This window comes from Myzus persicae, unplaced genomic scaffold (assembly GCF_001856785.1).
Source record: "Myzus persicae strain clone G006 unplaced genomic scaffold, MPER_G0061.0, whole genome shotgun sequence".
NCBI classification, from domain to species: domain Eukaryota; kingdom Metazoa; phylum Arthropoda; class Insecta; order Hemiptera; family Aphididae; genus Myzus; species Myzus persicae.
In genome coordinates this window covers 366,113-389,466 of record NW_019100658.1, presented here as the reverse complement: position 1 = coordinate 389,466, position 23,354 = coordinate 366,113, and the positions used below count along the sequence as shown (strand labels likewise).

Sequence of the window (23,354 nt, the reverse complement as noted above, 5' to 3'; positions counted from 1 at the left end):
TTGGTGCATTTTATTGTATTTTCGTGTCTTTAAAACCTATTTTTTTAAGGAAATTCACTACATTTGTAGGTCTTCAAAAATCAAGAACTGACTTGAAATTTAAATGATATTATTTTCACTATGGTTCGCTATAGTTTTATAACAATAAATAATAGTAAAACTTTTTACCTTTAACATTTGAATGCATTTTACATTTTGTTATTATTTTTTGATAAACACTATAGTACCATGTAAACTTTTTCTCATATGTCATATATGTCTTAAAGAAATAAAAATAGCTGTTAAAGTTTATATATTTTTTTCATAGCGAAAATAAGATTGTTTACTGGACATTGGTTAACTTAAATAAAACCTTTCAATACTTTAATAATATAAGTAATTTTATTGGGAATAAATTATTTATGTGCAACAATAATAATGGTGGTAAAAAAATTACCAATACCTAGTTGTTCGATTTCTTATATAGAAATTAGAGGTATCCGTTGTTATATTTGTTCATACCATGTGCAGAAGCTTTAATAATAATAATACTCGTATATATTGTGCCACTGTTAAGCGACGTTTAAATAAATATCGATAAGCGCCAATTAAAAAATGTATATAATACATTTTCAACAATAACTGCTTATATATATATATACACAAACAATGTATTTAGATAATAATATAATAGGTATATGAATGGAAAAATAATATATTAATATTATGATGATAACCTATGTATAATAAACATAATAATTTACATACATTTTTAGGTATTCCCCTGTGTTATATAATAATACATAAACATATTATAAAAAAAATAATTTATTAGTAATATGCAGCTTCAACTACGTCATCGACTTTCCCGGTATCGTCTTGTATATTGCACGTGGACTGATCGAACCACCACCTCGTTTATAACATACGTATATACCTATTTTAGTGTCTCACGGCCGCATTTGCCACGATCACAATATAATATAAGGCTTAAGTTTTTCAACTCACTTAGGTATTTGAATGCAATATAGAGAGGCTACCTATTTTAAACATACCTAATTTATTTAACCGTTCAATTCACACTCGAAATATTTACATAAATTGCCCCCGCCTGAGATTTTTGAGAAACAATAATATTCTGTTTTAATTTAACTTTTTTTCCATTTCGAGTTTAATAGGGTGAACTGGAAAAACACTATCAGAATCGTATAATATCGTGAAAAGTGGTAACGCAGCTTTCTTACGATGTAGCATACAATACAATGAACAATTTTTTAATTTTAATATTTTAAAAGTAGAGTATTATAATACGGTTATAACTTATAAGTCGTAAAAATTGGGTTTACCTACTTATAAATTGTAAGTTGCATCACTTAAATCGTTTAAAAATAAACCGAACATATCAATACAAACTATAACTTCTCCGTGGACTACCGAGTGCATATACCATGTCGCACATACGGACCCCCAATCCGTGGCCCATAATGTTAACCATCGGTTAAGGAGCCCTTGCAGTATAACACTCGATGATTTTTCCGATATCGAGATAAAAAAAAAAATACATCGATTGCTCAAAAAAAAAAAAAAAATGGAAATAATATTATCGGCCATATACCGGGGCAAACGAGGCGAGACGACCTCAGAATATACAAAGCTCGTCACGTCATATGTGTTTATCTGTACATATGTATGTGCGACAGATGCACGATCGTATAAATAATAATAATAATAATAATATTACATAATATTATATTGTACGACGAAAATAATATTATATCGAATCATCCGCCGCGTTCGTTACCGTGGGCATCGGCGGCGGCGGCGGCATTCGGGTCGGACGGCCGCCGAGGTTTCGTGCGCAGCTACGCGCGACGGAACGCGATTAGTTGATTACTGGGCGTTCCTCCGGCCGACTTGCGCTCCCCAGATCCGTTTAAGGTTTTTTTTTTATTTTTTTCATTTTTTGTCTTCCCTTCTTTTTGTTCTTTTTATTCACTTTTGTCGTACTTTGTGCGCGCCTTATTAAACACAACAGACGTCGCCCGACGACAAATTATAACCGTACGCATTATACCATTATACTATAATGCGCGCGTATTATACACGTACACGGGCTCACTGCTCGCGTATTTCTGCAGTATTATATTATGTCCCGTCGCCCTCGCCATTTTCACCGTCAAAAACCACATCGGGCCCGATCCGAAACCACCGCACAGTAGTTTTGATCGCGAAATAAACTCGATCCGACCCCGCAGACGGCTAAGGTATATGCAGCGGATTGTCTCAGGAACGCGATACTGTTCACTCGCAAATAAATCGCCAAGACTCTTATAGTACAGTGTAACCTCCCCCAACGGACACCTCCCACAATAGCTGACGTTTTCTAGGTGACCTCCGTCCAATACAAACCTTCTACAATCTGAACCCCCTGAATAGCGGACAACTCTGAATAAAGGATATACGATTTCAGCGACTGAAAGTACACGGTATTTAGAGGTCTTACTGCGTATACCATAGTATCAGTCCATCTTTATTACCGTAAATTATACTACAATAGGTATATCATAATATTTTTATAGTTTAAAAGGTTTTCGTAAAGATTATTTCGTTGGTATATATCAGCCTCTCCGCCGCTGAGTGTATTTAAAGAGGAAAAAGGGTACAGTGGATTATATGAAAACTTTAATCGGTTGCAAAGTTTAAAACAATAATAAATAAAATACACAGCATAAAATATGTATTTAAGTATTATATTTTTAGCTGTCTAATGACAGTTGGATTCAACAATAAACTTTACAATTTTGAATTTTTAAAGTATACGATAACATATTTATACACGAGCACTATACAATATTTTGTACAAATATGTATACATAATACGTCTATAATAATACGAGCAAGGGCAAATTACGTTTATAATCTTAAAACTGTACTATGAAATATTAAAAAACAACTTATGTTTGGGATTAGATTTCTTTTTAATTATCTACATTAATGTTTATAGTTGTATATTATGACTTACTTAATTTATTGTTGCAAATATCCAAAAAATAAATTAAAACTGTTGAATGTTGATATCTCATATTCTTATCATGTGTTCATTTAACCATATATTACATAAATAATCCATAACCTGTAACATATTATATACAATTAAATTAATTAAAATGTATATAACCATATATAATAATTATCGGCTAACATCGTTAAAATAAATCTTTGACAGAAATAGATTACTTTTATGTGTAATTAAGTAGTTATAAAACTGATAATTGATCAGGTATAGTTTTGATCAATTTTGAAATATTTAATACTGATAAATTGTATCGTGTATCTATATTAACGTAAAAATGTATGTAACACAGACTTATTTTGTGACTAAAATGTGTATGTAGGAATTTTTGTTATAACTACCTAAATATGTACTTATGAGCTATGACATGCCTATATCCATAACCTTTTTTATTTAAAACGTATAACAATTTTACACTTTATTTTAAACTATAGATAGTTTTAATTTAATTTTAAATTCATGTACAAAATATAACTTTTTGGATTTTGAATTGGTATCCAACATTGAACTACTAGATTATTAGCAATAATATCAATAATTCAATTTAATGAAGACAAGTAAAACCAGATATCGTTTTATCTGTCTGCACGTTTTAACCTCTTCACTCTTCTTTTCTTAACTATATAAATGATTATGGTCAATAAACTATTTGTTATGTAAATCAGATATTAGTGTATAAAAATTATTTAAAAATATTATGATAATAAAAATGAGTACCTAGGAATTAAAAAATATCAACAATTAATGATAAATCATACAAACTAAATGAAACTAAAATATGTATAAGATACCTGTTATGTTATTACTATGATTAATAAGATCTAACATTTCTGACTTATATTTTATTAAGCTATGCCGTTTGCATATTGCGTATATGAAATCTATATAAGTTATACAAGTTTAAAATTCAAAATATGTAACATATATTATAATATTGGTGAATATCGTGCATATCAATTGAAAGTATATGCTTCAAGCATGGTATTATAGAGTTTGACGTCTTAGTTCTACCCTACCCTTGGGGTTGTCAGCCATAGGTAGGTATATCACTTACTGTTTCGTAAGTAAAAGTATTCAATGTCTCATATTATCATGTTTGTTAGAGGTCAGTGGTGTAAAGAGCGTGTCAGTGACACATATTATAGTTAAAAGCGCTTTTTAAGCTTTATATTTTTTAAATATAGTAATTTATTATAACCATTATTCTAATATATGTCTGTAAAATTAGTGCATCAACTATGCTAGTAGAAATTTGCTATTTTGCATTGTTAATTTTTATACTATATTCGTATACACGACAAAGAGATCCAAAATTATTGTGCTTATTTTTTCGATTTAATATTATGTTGATGCATTATTATTATGTATTTGCCAAAAAGCTTGAAAAAGTAATACAAATTTTCTCATAATTTTTACTTAAAGTTATTTTAAAATATAAATACATATTGGTAAATTTTTTTTACAATCGTTTGTTAATTGTTTTCAATAGTTAAGTAATATGAATATAATTTTGGAAATATTCAGGCAGGTTTCTCTTAAGTCGTACTTACAGAAACTTATATCGGAAAAACATATTCAATCAATTTTAGAGGCATTGTAAGTTACAATTTTGACAATATTGGATATTTAGTAAAAAATAATAATAATCCAACAATTATAGTTATTTTGTTTTAAATCTAAAGCTTTAATCATAGACATTTGAAAAGTTTCATCATTGCGTATATTATTAATTTTTATTTCTATGCACAATGAGATTTACAAAATATTTCAAGTTTCAACTAATTTTGAGCTAATTATAATTTACAACACAAACCTATTCAAGCCATTCTACATTGTACAGATAATTAGTGTATTAATATATGACATTATTATGAGAATTAATAATAATAAAATAAACTTATGCATTATGTGATGTTTTTGAAAATGAGATAAGTTTACCTACCTGTCGTATTACCAATAGAAAAATAAATAAAATAAATATGTTTTATAAAATATTTTTAGAAATAGAAGCTGACACTCTGTTCAGAATCATTTTTCATATCGGTGTACAATGGTTTATCATTGAATTAAAATTTATCTGCACATACTCATTCATTACTATCGTCTATACGCAGTTATTGTATAATCGAAATCTATATAATATATAATTCCCCTGGGCTTTCTGGTGTTCTTCTTCTTCATGTTGAAGGTGCTCTGGTGTTATTTTTCTTATTTGATTTCTTGTACCGTAGACCGTAGTATTACATAGTATTTATTTTAGGATTAAATATATAATCGAAATCTACTAATTTTAATCATTAACTTATTGCAGAAATTCAGTTACTCATACTTAATTATTCCTTTAACATCTAGACTTGAAGTGGACTCGAACTTAAATTTAGTGTTCTAACTTACACTAATTTTCGAGTTTAATGGTCATACCTACATAAATCTTTATTTGTCATTGTTATATTATTTACATTTTATCTTGTTAAATATACTTTTCATTAATTCTTTTATTAATTTTGTTCTCATTATTTAATAATATGCTTTATTTTTTATTATTTTATGAGCTCAACTCGTCCACATACAAGCTTATACTTATAGGATGAGTTTGCAACTTGTTTATGCACTGATAGTAAATATCTATACACATTTTTAAATGTTTTGTGGTCGCTATAAATTGTGTTATTATTACTATTATTATTATTATTATTATTATATTATTATTATTATTATTATTATTATTATTATTATTATTATTATTATTTATCATTTTGAGTTAAAATACAATTTATTTTAATCATCTAGAATTTAATAATAAACATACGTTTTTAGTTTATTTAAATGACTCAGATTTATAAGGAGATTTCAGTGTATAATAATAAAAAAGTATAATGATATAATGTGGGCAATATTTTATGAGCGAAAATATATTATAGTACAACGCGAGTTCCAAACTTGTTTGGTTCTTATACTCAAGGAGGCTATTATTAAAACAAAATAAAACTGAAAAGAAAACGCTGTGGAATATTTTTGTTTGAAAGATTGGGTAAATTATGGGTACGAGTGTAATGATGCGAGACTTATGACCAGTGTATAATGTCGCGCTTTTGTATACCAAAATGGGAACGAATAATAATAATAGATACCATTGGACTATAATATATGCGTGTGTCGGCCATAACTAATCCCTTACAATGTCCTTTTAGACAAAACACTGTCAATAAAGTGGTCAACCGATGTTTTAACCGCACATACTTTACGATTGAATTTGTGTGGCCGATAAAAAATGTATATAATATTGCATGTAAAAAAAAAACAAATATGTATTAGGTTTTTTTATTATTGTTTAGAATGGTGAAATGATTTCTGGACCATCTTGGTTTTGGGGAGTCGAATCAAACACAAAACAAAAGAACTGTTTGCTTGTTTAAGTTTATAAATCCCCAAAATATTCACTGCTCCATAGTCAAAACATTGACCATTTAATGTGATTTAGTGGAAAAGTTATGGTGTACACAACTCGTGTTTATAAAATGACTAAAAACGATAAAATCTGTGATATTGTTGTACACCTAATTATTTTATGTTAAGGCACATTTCATAATAATGTGTATATACTATATATTATATACGTTCATGTGACGAATGAAAATATTCGTATTACGCGTTACAAAAAGAAATTAGCGGTGGTCACTCACGATTTAAAAAATTTTTTTTTTGAATTATTATGAGTCATATTTCATTTCTAATATAGTGTTGCGTATTAAAATCACTGTATACTGTACGAAAATTGATATTGTACTTACGATATAGTAATATTAATATGTATGCGTGTCAAAATAATATATAATACGAGTTCACCGTATCGATTCATTTGTTTAGTCTGTCTATTCCACATCGAAAACCAAGTTGGGTGTATGTTCACCGTACACTTGTCTTGTGCACATTACCGAATCGATGTGTGTTAATTCACGAAATTTCATAATTTATTATATTCTTCAGATTAATTGCAATAATAAAGATATATTCAAACAGTAACATACTAACATATTTTGAATTTTTTTTTTTTGTTGACTAATTTAATATATTGTATAAATTATAGATTAGACTTCTGGACTTTTATGTGTGACTGAGAATTTCAGGATTTGGTTTATGTTCAATAATTTGAGGCATAATATAGTGTATGATTAATATTTAAATTAAAATAATTAAAATACCTACCAATTGAGTATTATTAGGTACATAATATTCATAATATATTAGATGGAAAATAATAAAATATAAAGATTCTAATTGTATAGCTTAGCAAGAAAAACATTTTTCTTTGTTATTATACTTTATAGTATATTGGTCTTCTGATTTTTTTTTGCCCTGCCTATAGTTGCTAGCATACCTTTTAAAAAGTTGAAATGACGCTCCTGCCTTTAAGGAACAATAATTTTCCCACTCTCTTAGCGTAATAAATAATATTAAAAATAATACAGCTTCGGACATTATATTTATAATCTCCAAAATAACAATTTCAAAATTAAAATGTTCTGGATTTCAGGCCACCCGTTAACATAAATGGAAACGATCAGGCCGTCGAAAATGCATTTGTTCTATTCATATTGCCATCCCTTTGTCAAATCTTTACACTCATAAATATTGGTACTAATCTTCATAAAAAAATGATGCGCTCGGTTACATTGACAACGGTTGTCTCGTTCTACTAAACTTCATGAAATCAAACAAAATAATAATCTTATTGGTCTTTTCCCCTCGAGTTATCCGAAAAGTTTGAAGTACCTGGGTAATTATCAAAAGACCCTGAATTGGCCACACAAAACTATCGCACACTTTCTTAATGGCAAAAGAGTACGAATATATATATATACATACAATATACATACATATTATATACCCCAATAAACACTTCTTGTGTGGACGTGTGGTTCATATTATTAATAATCAATATAAAACATATATTTCCATCAAATCTCAAACATATACGAGTGATACAACCAGGAAAGAGGAAATTATTGACTTCCGGAATCACTGGCCAAATCAGGACCCTGACTCTATCTCTGCCACCACCGAATTCGTTTATGTCCAATCTACTCAACCGAATTTGAAAACCCGCTTAACGGTTTTTGTATTGCCGTATTTGTTGATAATTCACCCATTTTTTTCTTTGTTTTTCTATCTTTATTTACACAAATAAAGATAATATTATATTAACTTATCCTAATAGCCACTGTGGCCGAGGATTATTTTAAATAGGTAGGTAGTACAAAATAATAGGTACATTTAACCTAAATTATAGCCAGAACCTACAACCTAGATTTAATATAGACCTAATACAATTTTTAATTTGAACATTGGATGGTTTTGTACGAAAAAATTAATGTTCTCACAAATTATTTTCATTAAAAATTAACTGAACTCATGCCAGAAACTTGCATTATTTTGTTGATATACAAATACGAATTACATTATTTCTCAGGTTTCAGGTGTAGAAGATGTCGCCTAGCTGTGAAAGACCATTCATTACAAATATGTTTTCAAACAATTCAAGTGTTTATTTTCAACCATACACTGCCGTTAATTTTGTCAGAATAAATCAACTGATTTGGTTTGATAAGCAAACGTTTTGTTTATCGAATTATCACTGTTTAAATATAATTTATAGACTTTAAACATAAATAATATTATTGATTATTTACTAGGGTACTGCATTTCGGAGATTGCCCAGTGCCCACTGAATGTTTAAACTATTAGAATATATATTATATCAGTGATTATTCAATAACATATCGTTCCACGGCATGGATATATCACTATAAACCCATTTGTTGTGTTTTGTTTTAACATAATACTTACTATATAAAATCGAAGATATTACATACGATTAAAAACCAAAACAAATCGGAATGATTTACTCAATAAAGTATTACGTTAATAAGCGATAGCCGTATAGTAATACCGATGTATTTTATGATAAAAATAAGTGATTTGGATTATTTCTAAACATTATAGTGCAAATGAACATAAAAGTTATACATTCATATTACATATATGGTATATACTATACATTGGGTATATTTATATAATATGTATAGTAGGTAGGTATCCGGTACATAAATTAAATAATATATACAGGGAATATGTTATCCGGTTTCCTTATATTATAAAATATAATATTATGTCTAGTATTAGTATACTAAATCTAGTATTTATTTTATCATACCCGGACAATTTATACAATTTTAGAAATTAATAATAGTATGTTGATATTGATTACTGAAATGTACAAATCATCAAAGCCCCCATATCTTTCAAACCTATTATCGTTATCTTTATAGACAAATTGAAATACCTCAAAAACTACTTGTTCGAATTTTGATTGAATCTAAATCAACATCTTTATAAAAGTCATCTGCTTCTCAATTTACATGCGAAAAAGGTAATTATCATTTGAAAAAAATAAGTTGGTATCAGCACATTTCTTAAATGTTAAAATATAACATAAACATCTGAATATTTAAATAATAATATGGTTCTTAAATACCTAGGTACTTAAAACACCCAAAATTCATAATTTGAACACATTTTTTATTGAAGGGAATGATTGGTGATATCTGATAATAATACTGATGATCACACCGCATTATAATTATTAGTTGTCACAGAGCATTGAACAAAACAAAAGTACTAATAGTTGTGTTCAATTATTTAGCTAAAGGCGTTGTTTCTTTATAAATATTGCAGCGCTCAAATCACAACAAAGTCGCTTTGGTACCTATTATATACTAGTTGTTTCTCCCCGTACGGAAAAACTATCGAACCGCATATCATAACAAATAGTTTAACGCCTTTCCGTTAAATATCGGGTGGACATTTTTTCCCCGTACATTCACGCGGTCGTGATCAGACGACGGGATTGACGAGGCGCGGATATTGTGACCGCCAAAGATATTCTGGTTGTGACCCCGACATATCATGTGTCTATTATGGGAGAGAGTTCCGGAAAAAGCTCCGTAAAAAGCAACGGTCACAGACCGATACGATGACGTATTACATTGTCATTATGTAGGTACGTCTTCATCTGCACGGTGTGCATACGACTATCGGGCGTATAACACGTTATTACTATTACTATCACTATTACTATTATTATATAACAATACGGCGGCAAACTAATAAAATGTCACGGACTCGCGTGCGTCTGTATGGCTGCGGTGGAGGTACTGGAGGAGAACGCGACCGACCGTGGAGGACCCTTCGGCGCAAACGTGATGTATCAGTGATGTAGAATCGGAAAAATTTCAACTCGTCGTGACGTCACGACGCGTTTCGCCGTGTACACGGTATATTATATACGATTTATAAACCCTCTTCGCAGCGGCGGCGGCGGTCGTCTCGTGTACGCCGCGTATATATTATATACATCATGGGTAGTGTCGGATCGGGGGGTGAGCGAGACGGGGAGGGGGGAGGGTCGTGCGGCTGCGGGGAGGGTGCGCGACGTCGCGGGGCCGCGCCGCAACGCACTTGACAGACGCAGACACTGTAGCGTAAAGATATTCACGCACAGATTGTCCCCGCGGCGGTGTACCATGTACCGCTGGTAATAGACTGCAATGGTATATTATATGCGCGCGCAGTCGTTATCGCAGTTGTCGTAGTGTAGCCATCGGAATTGGTTCGGAATATAATTGTCGGGAAAGACCGCCTTGGCCAGAGGTGGTATATAGGTACTATACGCGCGGTAAAGACTGTGCAACGCGGAACCCGAATAACTTGGAAACCTGAATTTTGTAGAAAAATGTTACGATCCGGACGAGTGTACGTAGGGCGTAGAGTCTCAACCCACATATTAAATGGCAACCTGTCTAGAAACGGGAAATATGTCCGATCTCAACCGTTTCCATGTATTACACAGATTGTTCAGGTCTTACTGTATTATATATTATAATTATTAATTATCCAGTACGATTTCTAAACAATACACAGTGGGCGATAAATGTCTACAGTATTGTCACATTATTACAATATTGTCTTGTTGTCTCGAATTGAAATTTTGAATTTGCAGTTTATTTTATTTTAATTTTTGTTTTTGTGGTTAGGTTTTTTGGTAGAAATTTATGGACGCGATCGATGACTCGTGGGCATTTTACTGACCTCGGTGACTAGAAATAAATCGTTCGAAACCGAAATCTGATGGTGGTGCTAAAGATGTAGCCCCCCGAATGAGCCCCTCCTCTCTGCAAAATTATAGTATTACATGTTCTTCCATGATATAATAATAGCAGTAATAGATTGCTGGGGTTAAAGTCACATTACGCGATAAAGTCTTAGAATGGATAATATGACTTGAAAATTCAGTCTGAGCTATATATATAAATACCCACGACAATAATATTATATCGGGGACCTGGTGTGGATCGGTGGTTGGCTTCAGTCACTATTGTCACGTGTTGGCGTGTTCTGAGGTCAAGCTTCGGCCGCCGTCGCTAGTTCCCAGATGGGTAACCAGAATATTAGCTTAGGAACAGACAGACCAAACCAGGCTTAACGGATATGCTGGAAGACTCATTTACTCATTAATATTTACACAAGAAAAATTTAAATATTTAGATTCAGAATAACCGTAACCTGCAAAAATAGGTTGAAGTACACATTAAAAAAAACTTATTTGTCACAATATTTATACTAATGAAAAAGAAGGTATTGTATTTTGATCAATAAAGGACAGAGCAATCTGATGCTATTGTGCATCGTTAATTGGCCGTAATGGTATCCAATTATATCATGATAATAATTATTTCTGAATTTTAAAAGGTACAAAATATAATATTAAGACAGTTAGAAGGAAAAGAACACTCACTGTTGAAGCATTGACGTAGTTTTCTCTGTTTACGATTCCTAAGAATTATATGGACCAGGGGTGACAATGACAAAACTTTTTTGGTCACGATCTACTAAAAATATACTTGACCTTTGAGGATCGACTTTCATAGAACATTTTTTCATTAAACAGATAAAACCTATTGACAATTTTTGTCCCTAAAAATAAATTCTAACATGATCGACTTTGAAATTGTCCGCGATCGACCGTTTGGCCGCCTCTGATATAGACAGTTGAATTAATATTGTATACTGTACACAAACTATATCCATTACGATATAAATCCATGCTATTAAGTAGTCTTGTTTCTTAATTGTTTAGTGATTGTTAAAGACTTCAATAAAAAGTAAAAATTATAATCAAAATAATGTCTTAAAAGTTATTATTTTTATCTAAACAAATAAATATTCATTATAATGAAATAAAAGTATAAGTATTGTTTAAAGTCAGCCCATGTTTGGTCAATACAAAGTCCGTTGTTTATACTCATTTTATACATGCATAATAAAATATAATACCTATATCATGGCATCAAGTATACAAATTAATATTTTGACTCCACAGGTTAGGTTAGCCTTTATTGGTGGAATATCTAAACGACGGTTCATCGTTTCGATTTTTCGACGAATATGGTCATCTTAAGTATTTTATATAATAGTGGTAATATGTAACCTAGCTGTATAGGTAACCTAACCTATAATATGGTAATATGTTGTTAAATAGAAACTTAAAAATATATTATATTTTACTGTATAAGTGCAAAGTGCTACCAATATTGAGTTACCTATTCAGCTAGGTGCTTTAATTATAAGTGCCTGATCTCAGGTTTAAATAAGAGTCGTTGGCAGTGGCTACATAAACATTTATTTTCTCTATCTCGCGTACGGTAATATAGCACCAGAGTTATTCTGTACATCCAAGATAATCACTCTCTGGTTTGGTTTAGGGCAAAGTAACTGATTTTATATTACATAAAAAACAATATTTCCTGTGAATATACCATATACGTATGCGTGTTTGTCATAATTATAAACTCTACTTAAAAGTTGTGATTGGACCATATTGTTAAGAATTCCTATACTGTAATCTAGGTTAGAATATTCTGTACTAAAATATTCAATCAAGTCAAAATATCCAAGGTAAAATAACCAGCTTAATATAATAATTTGTTTTTCATTATATCTGATTAGATAAATACCTTTATTTTTTGTATAATATATTTTCGACAGTATAATAATTACAGGGTAATTACTAAAAACATTATATTTTAAATTTAAATTGTCGTCGAAAATCAATATTATAACGTACGGTGTTGTTCAAATTATATTCAGGAGATAAATGTCTTTTATTTAGGCCGACGATAAGGAGTCTCTAGTATCATTGATTATACATTTATAAATACTATAGTATCCATAATATAATATGATGTTATATGTATGGTTTCGTTTAAAATGGGTTGCACTCTGATTATTAATGTATAATATTTTTCTAATGGTATCTAAAGGTAAACGCAGGGTATATTTCAAGTCATTTTTTTTATACATTTATAGTAGGTATGCAAATATGCAATCATAAAATACTCACCCGTCATAATGTCATGTACCTACTTATATGTTATACACTATTGTTACATTAATTCGTATTGTGTAGAAAATTCAAAAAAAACCTGTAATGGTATGCTTAATACTTAAAATTTTGTTCATTATTGATATTCCTTATTTATTAGTAATTACGTGGTTAGATTTATTGACATGTATTATCGTGCTCACCATTATGAAATGTGTTGTTAAAGATCATTCACTGTTAACATGTAAATTCCATCTGGTTATCGTGAAGAGAATTAAAATTTGTTTACAATTTTCATATATTATTGCTTTTTTTTTAAAGTTGTAAGTCAAAGTATTACTACCGAACGAAACTCTCAATTTATAGTTTAAGCGTTTACAGTTGTATTTGGAATATTGTTTTCCTAAAGCAATTTTTTTTTTAAATTCGACAGAATCAAAAATAACTTAATATAAAAACAGGGATTTCATACATAATACATAGTACTATAATCTAATTCCTATCTATATACGCTTATTTGTAAGTGTTCAGCAGAACTGTTAAATATTACCTTCTATACGTCATATATTTTTGAAGCGTTTAATCATAAAATGTGCTTGTGTAATAATGCCAAATTGTGTGAATCATACCTCTTTTGTACCCACCTACCACACACACACACATACATACTACAAACACATAATCTTTCAAAGTCTTGTACGCGAAATGGTTTCTGTGACAAACTAAATAATATTCATTTTTTTTAAACTGTTTTTTAATTACGTATAATTATTCCGTTAAAAAATAAAAATACTCGATATTATAAATATCCAATATACATATAGTTTAAGTATAGGTACGTTCACTTGTAACAATGAGTCGTGATGCGGAGAGTAAACAACTTGCGTCAATTATCGATAACGACACGGTGCAGCGATATAATATATATGATGTATATACATACTGATATATATATTTGTTTAAATATTATATGTATATATATATATATATATTATATTAGTTGTATGCTATACGATCGGGTCCAAGGTTGACAGTAAGTCCGGTGAGCCCAATATACACATATATATATTTATATAAGTACATTCACACACACACACACACACACACACACACACACACACACACACACACACGATACGCGTATCGTAAGTACCTAATATATTATATTATTACGACAGCTATATAGGCAGCGTTGCCACCACGTAGAATCGAGTGACCTATAATATATATTATATGTATGTATGTAAGTACATGTATGTGTTTTATTCCATAAACTGTGCCGTAAAGACCGAAGTTTGTGGTTTTCGCCGTTTTGAAATTTAACTGCCTATTTAAATATAATAATCGAAAAGGAAAATAATAAAAGTGATCAGGAATCGATTGATCGATTTGATCTTTTATCACATTGTTTGAAATGTTTCCGATAAAATAATATTATAATGTCAGAAAAATAATACTTCTTTCATAGAAACTAAATGAGTTGGAGTCGTGCAAATGTTCACCCTCACTACTGATTTTTACTGTCGAATTTTCAATGGCAATTTTTTATTTATGTGATGTGATGACAATACATGCGTTTCAGTGTCTAACAAATCTTAAACATATCGGTTAGGTTGAGAAAATAACGGGTTTACTCGATTCTTGGTTGTAAGTTTATAAAAATTAAGTTAAGAAGATGTCGTACCCTCAATTGTTGTCTTCATCAGCTTAGCTAGAGCTCAATCAAGGAAAAGGGCTTTTTAAATACTATATTATTGTATTACCAAATACAGGCTATAACTGTGATTAAAACATCATTTGCAGTTTAAAGTTTCAAGGGTCGCCTCCACCCATCACACCCTATGTTAACCTAATATTATTGGTACCTATGTTATGCGTTGGTAAGATTGAGACAACACAACATACGAGTACCGACATCCTGTTATATAGTAGCAAAAATAAGAAAATCAATAAAAAAAATTAAAGCTGAGATAAAAAACCAACTCAACCTACGTTAAAAATCTTATAAAATCATTAACTTTCAGCCGTAAATATGAATTACGAGCGTTCCAGTTAGTGTACTCCATAAGTATTAATATAATATATGAGAATATAATATGACGTTATAAATATTACACAAACAGAGATCGATACAGTTATGAATGTGAGCCATGTTGTCGTACGGTGTACATATATTCACAAACATATATATTACTGTTACACGTATTTATAATTTTTTATTATAATATTAAAACATCGTCGAACAGGATCGTTTGTGAGTTGTGTTCGTATCACGTATAATACTTACTATATATGAGGTGCAGTTCAGTCGATATACGATGTGTATAGTGCGTTTATCAACAACTAAATAAATAACATCAATATCGATATAATAATACAATAATTTGTTAGGCGCATTATTAGTAGGTATATAATACAGCTGGCGTGTTAATACAATGTACGGTACTTCTACCACTATACCGATCGTGTACCGGCGCGATAAAGGTCAACAAATAAGCACGTCCGATTTTTGAAAACCGAACACAATATAATATATTTATGTGCAATAGATGATTAAATATTATATATCATATTGTGTGATACTCCGACGACGTGATTATGTATTATTTTTATTATTAAGTTACTCGTATGTTTTTCATATTATACGCAGGTACACGTTTTTCTGCAGCGTCTGCTGTTGCAGTTCCGCCGCGGGATAGGCCGCGTTTACTTTTGTGCACAGCATTACAATATGTTGCTGTGGTGCAGGAGAGAAAATACGCGACACAAAATTTATCAGGCAGGCACACTGAGCGTTATTAGATTGCACAAATAAAACATTATTGTACGTTTGTATGTAAGGAATCGTTTTTTGTATATACACAATACCCTTTCACGTCGTGTAGCCCATTTTTTCATACTTTATTAACATCAACTTATTAGCATAATTCACATATCAATTATTATTACCATCGATTTCAGACGACAACCCTACACAAGTATAGGTAGTACAATCGTGTAAAACAATATTTAACAACTATACAACGATTACATATAAACAATAATAAAAATAAAACGAAATAAACAAATCTCATTAATAATTATAATAATAATAATAATAATAATAAAAAAACATTAATTATTACCTAATTCTAAAAAAAAAAAAAATGGCTGAAAAATAAGAAATTGTACACACAATTTCTTTACCACTTAAAGAGAATTCTAAGCCCGTCGTTGAAACATATATAAATAGAAGACGAGTTAGAAACTTTTCGTTGATGATGGTTATATAATATAATAATATAGACACGTGACATGTTATACCTTTATACCTATTGAATGTTATGTGATTTTACAGAGACAAAAACTGTAAGCCGACAATAGTCGGTGACACACTTAAGCTCCTTAACTATATCAAACACGGAAGTAAGTTCCGGATAATATAATATACTTCGTTGAACGACGATATCGAAATCTGACGAATAGCGAAAACTTGTCTTATTCTATCGTCGCTCGTTGTTATCTAGATGAGTTATTTATCGTGAATCCTCGATCGATAAAAAAAATATATATTTTTAAATTCTTTCTTTATATCAGCTAACATATATTAGTTTCCGTGTACAGATAATTGCATGAGCCAAATGTATGACAAATATCATTCACGCAAACTATCCACGCCATTGGAACATTGAAAATTACTACATAAATAATCATTAAAATTTCACTCGCAGTCATTATTAAGCGTTAGAGCAGGTTTATATATTGTATACAAAAATGGCACTGATATTTATTTTCCTGGATAATTCGGAAGAAGTCAAATGAATAGAGGTGGTTCAGCGGTAATGTGTGGAGATAGATGTAACACCAAATATTATTTAAGTATAATATCAACCATCATAGATTTTAAAGTACCCAAGACGAGACATTAAATATATTTTTAGAATCTTAACTCTCAACGTTTCTAAGTTCTAACTGTCTTCCATTTTCATAAAAAAAAAAAAATAGTAATAATAATAATAATAATAATCAAAATAAAAATAAACATTTTAGCACTATTTACTTAACAGATGTCTGTGCGTGTACATTACTGTGGCGTGGGCCAATAAATATAATATGCGAAACAGCACTTTGTACGTTTCTGCGCCCAGTTTAAGTCGCGTCTTACAATTACTTAGTTTTAACGTTTTTAATGTTACTTTAATAACGGCGTATTAATAATAATTATAATAATAATAAACAAATGATATATATTTATGGAAAAAACATCTGTACACAAACGGGTGTTCGGTTTTTGATATTTAGTACTTCGTAATCATCTAAACATATACATAGCTAATGTACAACATATTATTTTATGCTCATCGAGTCTAAAATATACATATTATTATAGGCCAGATCGCGGGGTTGAGTTCAAAATAAAACCAAGGACAATAATTTAGTGAAGCGTATTTTAATTACTGTTTTAAACTGGAACGAGCGAAGAAAAAAAATTTCGTTTTAATAATTTTGTCATTATTTTGTATGCGCTGCGTACCGGAGAAGCACATATAAACCGTGTAATTTATACTGAAAAATCTCGAACCTTAAGTGTAGCAGTGTATTGTAGAAGTGTGGGCACTATATAATGTAGCATTATAATGTATAATATGGTTGAAAAGTGACTACTCAAAGCGGTCAATAGGCCGTAAAAGAAATATGTTTGGAAAAGCGCCAACTGCGATGGTGTTTGGAGTGAAAAATATTTTCACCGTAGTTATCGCGTATCTCGGATGATAATTATCGAAAATAAAAATAACAACGTTCTGTGTTCAAAATAAATATTGATGATATGTACGCGAGCGGAGTGGGTGTGGTTTTTAGGCGACCGCGGAATGGAATAATTTTACAAAATGATGGTAATTAAGAAATTGACGTCGTACTGAAAAAGTAATGCGTATTATGTCTATGTGTGAATTTTGTGTGTAATGTAATAATATCGTAGAAACTGATGCTATACCTATATATATAGATGCTGTAACGATTTCGGTTTTCCGGGTAACTATAAAATTTTCAAAATATTACATTGGTTATGTACAAACAATATTACTATTCTCTCGAAATTCAAACACTTAGGTATAATATAGGTTAAACACCTATATTATATACCTTTTAATTATAATAATGACAAAAATAAAGCAATTTTAACTGTACGTTGTAAACGAGAAAAGTCTTACACGTCTTTCTCGGTAGATACGATTCAGTTGTACTTACATGTTATAAATTTATAGTGTGATAACATAACAAGTACCTATGTACGAGTTGGAATATTATTATAATTATTATTATTAAGCTTACGCCGATCATAATATATTATATTATTGTATACGTTGGTATACATTTCGGGAAAAGTCTTTTGGCGTTGAGAAGAAAACAGAAATATTTTTACTGTACAATAACAAAAAAAAAAATTCAAAAAAAAAAATCGCATAGGCACTATTAAATATAAATATATAACTACTGAAAAAAAAAAACAAAACAAAACAAATTACTTTATTAGTCTTATCCTTTTGTTATCGAAGTTAATCTGTGTATGATTTCAAGTTCGCGATGCTCGTGAACCGTAATTATTGTTGGCGGACGTTGGTAGACACCTGAGAAAAAAAATAAAACAATTACTCATATTGTATTTTATATTGTATGATATCATATTAAATTAATTGTTACGGTAAAAATATGAAATTCTCTATTTTTCAATTTAACGCTTACTACTTATTTTAGTTTTTAATTATAAGTAGTTGAAGTAGTTAAAGTATAGATACCTATACAATTATTACTTTGATATTGAAAATATTGACTATAGGTACTCAGGAATAATAATTAATTTCATATTTGGATTATGTTGCACATACATTTAGACCAAATAGAAAAATAGACAAAAAATAAAGGAAATGACAATTTCAGTATAAATAGGTATCTGAAAATTTAAGGAATATAAAAAAATACCTACAATCATTTCAGGCATTTTTAAATAGTATAACTAGTTCACAATAATTTTAAAAATTAAGTTGGTTTATTAACTGCCCGTATTTGAATCGTACAATACCTGATTATGCGTATTATTTTATTTGTTTTAGTACAAGATGATTGAAAAATGTAAAAATAGCACGTGATTCGTGTATATACTCTTATGTATACGCTTAAGACTTAGACGTGTAGTTGTAATAAAATATTATAGGCAGTACTGTACAAAATATAACTGAAAAATCACGGGAAACGTATAAAATATCTAGTTAGATTATATATTATATTATGGTTTATCACCTTCACTCGGTTACTGCGTACAAAGTGCCATCATTTCATTGTTCAACGCTAACATGTGTATCATGTTGTTGACCGGTGTAAAATAATGTTGTATAATAACAAGTCCGAGGTTAAAAATCTTCTCCTCCCCGCAAAAAAAAAAAATTCCTCTCTATTCCGACTCCCGCAAAATCGCAATTAGCGCATAATAGAGCCTACACGCGCGCGAGTCTTGAACAACTATCGCGGTCTGAATGGCGAGTCGTTACCGATGGCCAATTCTCGGACGGTCAGTTAACCACCACACTAAACTACCCCGCCAAAGAGTGTGTCGTGTGTGTCGTGTGTGTGTGTGTGTGTGTGTGTGTGTGTGTGTGTGTGTGTGTGTGTGTGTGTGCAAGTCCGATACACTTCACCGACATCAATCGAACGATATATAACTATACTGTTTCCCGCGCGTGGTCCGTGTACACGCATATATATATATACATACCATGCATTCGCGGTAAGTTGCACCACCCCATCGTATGCAGTGTTAAACGCCGCAACGAGATAGAAATCGATGGTTTAACAGACTCACCGAGTGTTATAAACCGCACTGCTATTGCTATATATATATATATATATATATATATATTCGTACAGGGTGATTCACCGACCATGCTAACTCCCGTTTTTTTCTTTTAATAGTGAATTTATCCAAATTCTGATTTGTGAAGCCATAAGGACACCTACTTAAGGACCGCTCATAGATTTTTATCCTATTCGTGGAGTGTCCTGTGGCGATTCAAACTTCTTCTTTCAAATGTGTATCGACATTTTTTTGCTATAAATAATTGTTAAGCAGATGATTTTTTCGAACATTTTAAAGCATCTTGATCAAAAGTTAAACGAGTTGTTTCCGACTTATTCAAATGTACACACTTAAGATAATCGTTCGTAAAAAATAGTTTACGGAAGCAATTTTTCTTGGAATCTTTATTTTATACTTTTTTATTAGAATATTTTACTCTGGCCAGTTCCAACATGTATATTTGAATAATAACACTAATTTTGATTAATGAGTAATGGGAAATAAACTATAAAACTATAATATTATAATTTAATTATAACGGTGTCTTATTTGTACCTAATTACTTTTTCTTTTCTGTAAAAAGTATAAATATGTATTTATTTTAAAATGTTTTTGTATTTATTTCAACGTGTTTTTAGAGCGTATTGCATTTTTTGGGACATATTCTTATTATTATAATCACATATTTTTAAGTTTCCATTAGACATTAGACCCAATTTTCAAAATTCAGATGATTATAACGATATTTTAGAAATGTATTGTAGTCGATTTCTTATTTCATTAACCACATTATATTTTAATCACTACATTTAAAGTAGATAATTTCTATAGCACGCCATTATTAATTGGCTATGCACAATAATACATGACAAAATGTTTTAATGTAATTTATTGACACTAATGATACTATTGTTGTACAATACCTATTCAAAGACCAAAGTGCTAACCTTGGAGAAAAAAACATTTTATCTGGACATAATATATAATATACCCGGTGTCCTGGTTGAACAGATATATTTTTGTGATTACTCGTTTAAAACGGAAATTATTAATCCATTAAAATTCTTGTAGTCCATTACACAGTCAATTTAAGTATATTTCCTTTAATTTACTATTCTTTTAACTATTGTGGGTTTGCAAATAAAATAATAATTAAATCAACAAACTTAACAGGTCAATATGAGTGGCAACACAAAAAAATAAGAACGAGAAACATTTTTAAAAATATTTTGGACTTAAAATTTGTTACTAAGACAGTAATAACTCTTAAAATATTCTTTCGATAATAAATATTGATCTAATAAAGTATAATATTATATAATATAATGTCTACACTAAAAAATAATGTATAACTTTTAATTTAAATAATATTCCTATGGTGATTAGATTTTTTTATGATAGGATTGTTTCGTAGAATTTCCACACGTCCAATCAAATATGTTTTATTGTAGCTTGTGTAGAAAACAAAATATATAATAGGTACCTAGAAATCATAATAGCATAATATATTATTCGATTAATGCGAAAACATATTTTGTTTTTCATATCTCAATAATAATACCTGTTTATAGACTTATAGAGTATAATAAAGACTATAATAAAGACAGTCTAGTCGGAAGGTTTATCATAATAATTGCAATTAGTCTGTTCAAAAACTATTAAACTATTTATATTTAAATAATTGTCAGTGTTTTAATATTTTAACACGCGATATTATTATTATTATGTGATGCACTGGTGTTGAAGTCTGATACAGTTTGGAGAGTGTATTCTGCAGAAACTATAAACAAATCGGTAATCATTATTATTTATTTCGAACGAGACCAACTCGTGTCTGCGACGGAGTGTTATTATTAGTACACATTACAATATATCCAACAAACGTTTCTAAACTACTTTTTACGAATTTGTTTTGACTAAAAAATCTAAAAATTACATGCCGAATATTGTAGCCGGTTCACAGGTTTGGTTACACGCATGGAATATTATTTTCGCATACATAAAAATCTTGTTGGTGACCTATTGAACATTTATACCGAATGTAGAGTTGAGTGATATTATAATGTCGTGCACATCACATCAAATAAGTAAAGTACCTACGTGCGACATGATCAACGGAAATTTCAAAATCATTAACGGTACAATATAATATAATATAACTAATGAGTAACATTTTAATTAGGCGTACCTACATGAAGAGTTTCTAATTTAAATTATTGCTTGTTTTTGAGAGCTGTGCAGTCTACATTCATGAAAAGCTATTTTGAATCTACTCTATCGACCGGCAAAATACGTGACACTTAGCCGCTATAATATAGCTGTCACTCGTCGGTCAAAGTGTTAATGTTAGATTATTTTTCTTCTCTTATTTCACTGGAGTCTGATAATCGATCGAAAAGCTTATATTAGTATTCGTTTGCAAGCGAGAAACTACTATTTCTGACGAAACAAGAAAATCTCTCTCGCGGTTATGAATTTATGATGATGATAATTCCATAATATTATGACGTATTGTTATACGCATATTATATATAAATATACCTATGGATACACACTATACAGATATAATAATTACTCGAATTCGCTCGTTTCCTATATCGTGTTTCTATACATATATATAATATTATATTACACATATTACGCATTCGATGCTGCAGTATACTCGTTACGTATAGGTTTGTTACAATGTTCGCGTCCCGAGATTATATTATTATCACAATACAAAATACTATTATCGTACATGCACATGAAAAAAAAACTGCAATTTAGATATTTTCTCATACCTACATGGCTACACGTATTATAAGAAACAAACTAGGACAACGACGGCGGGGGAGGAGCAAGCGTTATTGTATGCAATCAGTCTATGCCTCTAAATACGAGATAATATAATAGTAGGTATGCACAAGATGCATTTTCAGGTAAAACATGCATACAGAGTGATTCTTTTATCGACTGACACTCATTATAAACATTTTTCTTTCAAATTTTTAAAAATTTAAATTTGTTTACCCTTATTTTTTATTGGT

At 30.1% G+C, this 23,354-nt stretch overlaps 1 protein-coding gene across 3 annotated transcripts in view; it reads right to left on the bottom strand.

The window, feature by feature from the left end:
* Positions 1-3,010: 3,010 nt before the first annotated feature.
* Positions 3,011-23,354, bottom strand: part of LOC111039434 (alpha-protein kinase 1-like) — a 51,328-nt gene continuing 30,984 nt past the window's right edge. For 2 of the 3 annotated variants that reach the window (XM_022322965.1, XM_022322958.1), the window contains exon 3: positions 17,034-19,102. The gene's annotated coding sequence lies outside the window, so the exon portion shown is untranslated. Of the gene's footprint in view, positions 3,113-17,033; positions 19,103-23,354 lie in introns of those variants that run through there. The other variant, XR_002605098.1, reaches the window with a different exon arrangement.